A 7,500-nucleotide genomic window follows, 5' to 3' on the forward strand; every position below is an offset into this window, starting at 1 on the left:
CACATAAGTCGGGTCTCGATATTCACGAATTTAGTTTTATTTCTTTTATACTTATTGTTTTTAATTATCTGATTTCTCTCTGTTGCTGTGACCACGTATCTATCTGCTTTTCTCTCTCTCTTCTTCTCTCTCTCTTCCTCTCTTTCTTTCTTTCTTTCTTCTTTCTTTCCTTCTCTTTCTCTCTCTCTCTCTTCCTCTCTTTCTTTTTTTTTCTTTATTTCTCTTGTTTTTCTCTCTATCTTTTTTTTTCTCTCTCTCTTTCTCTTCCTCTCAAACAACCACAACGAGACGCAAACCAAGAGAACCGGCCCTGCTCTCGCATAGGCCTACGCCAGGTGTGTCTCTCCGTGTGTGATTCGGGGATACGCGCGTTAGGTGGTGTGTAGCATGGGGCGGGGTAGGCCTATAGATCAAGACTATCTGGGCTCCGCGTGCTTCAGATTTATGTGCCAGGTGGGCGTCGTCCCCCTTCGCGTGCCTCCCCCCCCTTTTCCCCCCTTTCCCTCTCTCTTTCCTCCCCTTTTCCTATCTTCTCTATTCCTATACCCCTTCCCCCTCTCCTCCTTCCCTCCTTTCCCCCTCTTCTCATCTCCTACTTCCTCCCTCTAACCCTCTTCTCATCCCCCCTTCCCGTATCCATCCCCTTCTATCCCCCCACCTCCCTTCCTCCCCTCCCCTCTCCCCTCTTCACATGCTCAGGCACCGTAGTTTCCTTGGCCGTAAAAGTTAGAGGTTATATCATAATATATATATAGTAGAGTGTTTTTTCTTTCCTTTTTTCTTTCTCTCAAAGGGGAGGGGGAGGGGGAGGGGGGAGGGGGAAGAAGGGGAAGGGGAAGGGGGAGGGGGAGGGCGAGGGGGAAGGGCAAGGGGAAGGGGAAAGAGAGAAGAGAGAGAGAGAGAGAGAGTATGTGTGTGTGTGTGTGTGAGAGAGAGAGAGAGAGAGAGAGAGAGAGAGAGAGAGAGAGAGAGAGAGAGAGAGAGAGAGAGAGAGAGAGAATTACATAAAAAACAAAACAATCGAAACATCAAACCAAAATACAATAAACAAAATGCAAATGAGAATAAACCATAAATTAGAATAAAACAGAGCTGATCCGACTCATTACTCACAAAGTTACAAATAAATCAAGGCTTTGAGAACTCAGGGCCCTCATTCCCTTCCCCTCATTTTTTTTTCTTTTCTTTTTACTTTAATCACATCAAATCACTGGACTGCATAAAAAAATAAAATAAAACTGATATAAAATGAAATTAAGAACGAAATCCAGAAGGAAAAAAGAAGGAAAAAAGTAAGGGGAAGATGATGGTAATGAGGAAAAAAGAAAGAAGAAGGAAAGTAATGAGAGAACAAAAAATATATATATGTGTATGTATGTATGTCTATATATATATATATATATATATATATATATATATATATATATATATATATATATACATATACACACATTTGTATATATCAGAGTACACAGAAATGAGGACATCAGAAATGATCAACATTTGCAATAAAAACAACAACAAGAGTTTCCTCGGATAATTTCGAAATACTTTCCACGGTGAACTACTTGCTAACGGCCAATTAAACCCTACTGCAGAAAAAAGAGGTTTTCGTAAATATGGGACGATTCCCCGAAATAAATGCCAGAATGAAAAAAAGAAAAAAGAAAAAAAAATCCAATTCAGTATGACGGAGCAGACTGCAGTAATTTTTCCTCTCACATACTAACCAGCGAGTTTTTTTTTCTTTTTTTGAAGGGGGATGGGGGGGATAGGAAGAGCAAGAGATCGCGCTCTGACGATAAAATCCTAAAATCCGGATTGCTGTTTTTTCTTTTACGATTTCGGAAATCGGCGCTGTCGTCTGGGTTACAGAAAGGAGTGCTTATTGTCCGTTGGTTTTCTGTGATTTGCCTTTTGTCTCCTTTTTTCTCCCTTTTATTTTGGTTTCCCGTTTCGTTATATGTTTATATGCTTTTATCTCTCTCTCTCTCTCTCTCTCTCTCTCTCTCTCTCTCTCTCTCTCTCTCTCTCTCTCTCTCTCTCTCTCTCTCTCTCTCTCTCTCTCTCTCTCTCTCTCTCTCTCTCTCTCTCTCTCTCTCACATCCTGTCTCCCCTCTCCTCTACCCCTCGCGTTTCCCTCTCCCTCTCTCCCTCCTCAAGGTCCTCCACTTCCCCCCACCTGACTTTATGACACCAGCAGCTCACTCGTCTTCACTCTCCGTCTCTCTCTCTCTCTGCTCGGGATGCCTTCAATCTCTCTCCTCGTTTTTAACTTGACATTTGCCTTACGAGGGGCACATTCCTTTTTTTTTTGGGGGGTGGGGGAGAAGATGGGGGGGTGAGGAGAAGCAGGAGGAGGAGAAGGAGGAGGAGGGGATGGGTGGATATTTTTCTAAGAGCTGGAGGAAGGGGTTAGGAAAGTCGTACTTGACTATATATATTCTTGTATAGCATTTTCATTTTCTGACTGTTATCTTCTTACTTCTGTCTTCGGAACTTGCAACTTGCAAGGAGTGGGGAAATGAGATGGGGGTATTGGTGGGGAGGGGGGAGAAAAAGCATTCAATATTGACAATCTTTTCAAAATCAGCTGACTGGCGACGCGGGAAGGTTCTTCCCTCGTGGGCACAAATGGCCAAGTGACCCAGACAAACAACCAGGCACCGACCCACAGAACCCCACACACCGTCTGGCAGATCAAGAACCCCTTTCAACCCGCCCTCCACCCATTATAGTGTTCCGTTTGTTCTCGCCGAAGCGGAGAACGCAATCCCGGCGTGCTATAAAACCGCAAACGACGGAACTCGTTAAGCTGCCTACAGTCAGTACCTCTCCCTCGGCTACCGCGTTTCCTGCAGCCGTCAACGCTCCTGTAGGTGTTGGAACACGCTCCTTCAAATAAGAACAAATCAGAAAAAAACGTCCCCACAAACCCAACTACATATGAGTTTTTTTCCAGTTACGAAAACCCTCCAACAAGTACTGAAACATTTCCCTTCAGCTTGGAACATGCACCTACAAATGCAAAAACATGCTCATAGAACTATAGCGCTCATTCAGCTAAGAACATGCTCTCACAACTCGACACACACACACACACACACACACACACACACATTCATACTCTCACTCACACACTCTCTCACTTACTCACTCACTCACTCACTCACTCTCTACTACAACATACACATTACGTACACCCTCTTACAGCCACTGAAACCCGCAGCAACACAAACGTTCGTACAGATATGCCTATTTTCCAACTGTAAACACACACACCCTCTCGTAACTACATTTGACCACTGTCAAGCATGTTTACCTGTCCTTCCACATCTTGCAACACATATCTTGAATTACTCATCGGATGAATTATAAATTACTCATCAGATAATACTTATTGTGCGGATACTATTTATCATATACTCATCCAAAAAGTGGATATGATTCACTTTACAGATACTCACCATAATAGATAGATTCGGTTCGCTCGCTAAATCACCAATGTAGTTTATGTCACGTACCTGAAAAGAAAAGAAAAAAAAATAATCGTATTACACATGTAAGTACAGTGCAATGCAATATCTATCAATTCGATACATGGATACGGAATGGAAATGGACATATAAAGGATAGATAAACTTTATTGACTAATTAAAAAGTTCTAGTTAAAGTCTTTACGGCGTTTCGTGTAATCTGTTAAGGGTAATTATAATAAGTCTTTTTTTATCGTAACTAATAATATTAGATCTAAAAATAACTACACACACACACACACACACACACACACACACACACACACACACACACACACACACACACACACACACACACACACACACAAGTGCAAGACAAGGACTGCGAAATGAGATACAATGATGGGCTTTTTGATGTACGAAAATTGCATTAAAAACTCATTCCGAAAATTTCTGTGCTGAGTTTCAGACGATCAAGTGGTCGGAACGGGAATGCTGGGGAAGGGAGGGGTGAGGGTGGGGGTGGGGGTGAGGACATGGTCTAGTGGGGAGGGGATGGTGGGTGGGAAGGGGGGAGGGGGGGTAACTCACAAATTCACCAACCCTCCCATCTCTTTCTATCTTTATTTTGGGAACCTAATATCTCTCCACTTCAAAGGCTCCACATTTCTCCCAGAGTTCCCCCCAGCCCCCTCCCCTCCCCCTTCAAAAAAGTAAAAGAAAAGCAAAGCAAAAAGTAAAGTGAAAGAGAGATAGGGACGGGGGGCGGAGTACAACCTCTCTTGAGATGCACAGACGCAAATAACACAAAAATAAAAAAATATAAAAATACATCCACGTTATCTAAGAAAAAAAAAGAAAAAAGATACCCGTCTCCCATCAAAAAAGCCTCCCCCCCTCAAAAAAAAAAAAAAAAAAAAAAAAAAAAAAAAATCCGAACACAAAAAAATCAGAAATTGTTTTATAATTTCGCCTTTGAAGGCCAGACGAGGCGATTAGCGTGGCGAGGGGAAATTTATTCACCAGCCGAGAAAACATGGACTCGTTCATCTGGAAGGTTCTGCGTCGAATTATTCCAATGGAAACGAGGGAATGTGCTGTCTACCTTTTTTTCCCCTGTCTGCGTGTATGTATGTCTTTCTCTCCCTTTCCTCTCTCCCTCTCCCTCCCTCTCTCTCTCCCAAACCTTCTTCCTGCCTCTCTCCCTTTCCCCCGCTCTCACTCCCTCTCTCTTTCTTGGTCAGGAGATAAGGAGGCATATTTTTTCCATTATCTTTCTCTATTTTTCGGTATGTGTTTTGTGTAGTAATTTGGCTATATTCCATTCCCTCCCCTTTCCGAAATTTCATTTTTATTTACATTATACGTGCACATTTATGCGTATGCGTGCATTCGCGTGTATGCCCATGTGTGTTCTATACATAAATACGCAAATGCATACATACATACACACACACATACACACACACACACACACACACACACACACACACACATATATATATATTTATACATATATATATATATATATATATATATATATATATATATATATATATATATATATATATATATATATATGTTATATGTGTGTGTGTGTGTGTGTGTGTGTGTGTGTGTGTGTGTGTGTGTGTTGTGTGTATGTATGTATGTATATATATATATATATATATATATATATATATATATATATATATATATATACTCACCCTCTACCTGTCATATCTCTCCCTCATACTCTATCTATCTCTCCTCTCCCTCTCCCTCCCCTCCCCCCCCCCCCTCTCCCTGCTTCTTTATCTGCCCCTCTGTTTCCCCCTGTCCCTTTCTCTCCTCCTCCTCCTCTCTCTATCTCTCTCTCCCTTTCCCTCCTCCTCCATTTCCCCTCCTCTTCCACCTCTCTATCTTTCTCTCTCTCTCCCTCCCACACATACACACCTATACAAGAGTAGGAGCCCCGAGCCCGAGCGAGACTCCAGCAGCCGCCCCTCGCCACTCGCCACTCGCCACTCGCCACTCGCCACGCAAGAAGAGAAAGCGGCTCGGCGGCCCACGGCAGGCGAGTAGGCAAAATTGCACGCGCCGTTAATAATCTTAACACGATGATGGCAACGGCAGTCTTACGTGAATGAATGGCACAGAATGGCAAACACGCTGCGCTAAAAACGACTTTGAGTGACAGTCGCCTTTCTTGCCGGCGAATTGCAGCGGCCCTTGCCACAGGAGACGCACAATTGCAATGCAATGTTAGGCAATCTCCAAGACAATATAACACAGTGGGAAGAAAATTACCTATCACGGAGATGCTGGATTAAAAAATATATATATAAATAAAATAATAATAGTAATACCAGTAAAATTAAGCGTGAGAAATCCCACATGCATTTGGCAATAGACGAAAGCAGGCAAAAGGCACATACAAGCCACATCAACATAACATTGCGCACAGCATCCCACAGCCGACCGGAACATGACATCCGAGGCCTTCATAATAACAGAAAGGGTGGGGGTGGTGGGGGGATGGGGGATGGGGGAGAGACGCAGAGGGGTAGTGTGGGGAGACATACAGAGGGGTGGTGATAGCAGGCACTAAGTGAGGATGGGGAAGACAAGGGGATGATGGGGAAAGGGAAATGGAAAGGGAGAATGAGAAATGGAGGAGGGTGAGAGGGAGGGTGAGATGGGAAAGGAAAGAAGAGTAAGACAGAGAAGTGGAAAAGAGGGAGAATGAGAATGAGAAGAAAAGGAGAAGGGAAGATGGAGAAGGGGAGAAGGGGGAAGAGGAGGCAAAGAGGTGGCAGACAGGGTCGTAAGGCAGTAACAGATGCCACAATCTCCGCGCCAATATTTAGTGCTGCGGCAAAACCTTGCGGCCACTCATGTCTTGAAGGGGAGGGGGAGGAGGAGAGGAAAGAAGAGATGAAAGCGGAAGAGGAGAAGAAGGAGGAACGGAATGAGGAGGAGGAGAAGGAAAAAGAAAAATTAAAGACAGTGGAGGAGGAGGAAAATAAGGAAAAGGAATAGGAGACGACTAGGAGGAAAAGAAAAAATAAGTGAAGCAAAAGAAAACGAAAACAACACAAAAAAAAATCCCCGTCGCGGACACTCCCCCTTCAACCTCCAGCAAGCAAGGCCCTCCACACACTCCACGCCCCCTGCAACGGACATCCCCAAGACCTCTCTCCCTCCTGAAGGACTTTGTTTTTGGCTTTCCGGAAGGTCGCGCCGTCGAGCAACAGCCGCGGGGAAGGAGTGGCGGCGGCGGCGGCGGCGACTCCTTCGTCAGGATGCTGTGTTCCTGGGAGTCTTAACCTCCTTTTCTCTCTCGTTTGTTTTTCTCTTTGATTTTGTTAGTGGTTTATGTTTGTTTGTGTCATATTTGTTCTTTTTTGTTTGCGTTATATTTACTTTTATTTTTGTTTGTGTTATATTTGTTCTTTTTTTGTTGTGTTATGTTTACTTTCATTTTTGTTTATGTTCTATTTGTTCTTTTATTGTTTGTGTTACATTTACTTTCATTGTTTTTATTTTGTTTATGGCATATCTGATTTCGTTCCGTTTGCTTTATCTTATTATTATTACTATTATTATTATTATTATTTTTTTTTTTTTTTGTCCGGAAAGGAGAGGAAGCAATTCTTTTCTCTTTCTTTTCTTTTTCCTCCCCTTTCTATTCTTGTTTACGTAGTGGGTGGGTTGTGCGTGTGAAAAACTCTTAATTCTGTTTTTTCTTCTTTTCTTGGTGCGAGACAACACTTTCTTGAGCCTCGACAAGGAGCACCTCAGCCCGAGGGAATGCGCGTGTCTAAGGGTGCAGTCTTGCAATAGTGCAATGGCAATGGGGAGGAAAACCAACAAACAAGAGACGTGTCCTATTATTCTGAATCTAGGTGTTCTCTTTTTGTTCTTGTTCTTTTCGTGTTCTTTTGTTTGTTATTCTTCGTGAAGAAGAAGGTGTGGTGAGGCTAGAAGATGGATAGGAGTGTGTGGAATATATAGTATGTTTGTGTGTGTATGTGTGTGT

The 7,500-nt window shown here is 43.1% G+C and overlaps 1 protein-coding gene and 1 long non-coding RNA gene across 5 annotated transcripts in view; both read right to left on the reverse strand.

Annotated features, from left to right (window-relative positions):
* LOC122261914 (uncharacterized) overlaps window positions 1-7,500 on the reverse strand; it is a 677,613-nt gene that overhangs the window by 189,020 nt on the left and 481,093 nt on the right. The gene's annotated exons all lie outside the window — the stretch shown is intronic.
* Window positions 3,467-7,500, reverse strand: part of LOC147470794 (uncharacterized) — a 16,357-nt gene continuing 12,323 nt past the window's right edge. The window contains exon 2 of the long non-coding RNA XR_015191463.1: window positions 3,467-3,524. This is a non-coding gene — a long non-coding RNA (uncharacterized LOC147470794). The remainder of the gene's footprint in view (window positions 3,525-7,500) is intronic.

The sequence above is a fragment of the Penaeus japonicus genome, unplaced genomic scaffold (assembly GCF_977035675.1).
Source record: "Penaeus japonicus unplaced genomic scaffold, GWHDUDI00000001_assembly GWHDUDI00000012, whole genome shotgun sequence".
Classification (NCBI taxonomy): domain Eukaryota; kingdom Metazoa; phylum Arthropoda; class Malacostraca; order Decapoda; family Penaeidae; genus Penaeus; species Penaeus japonicus.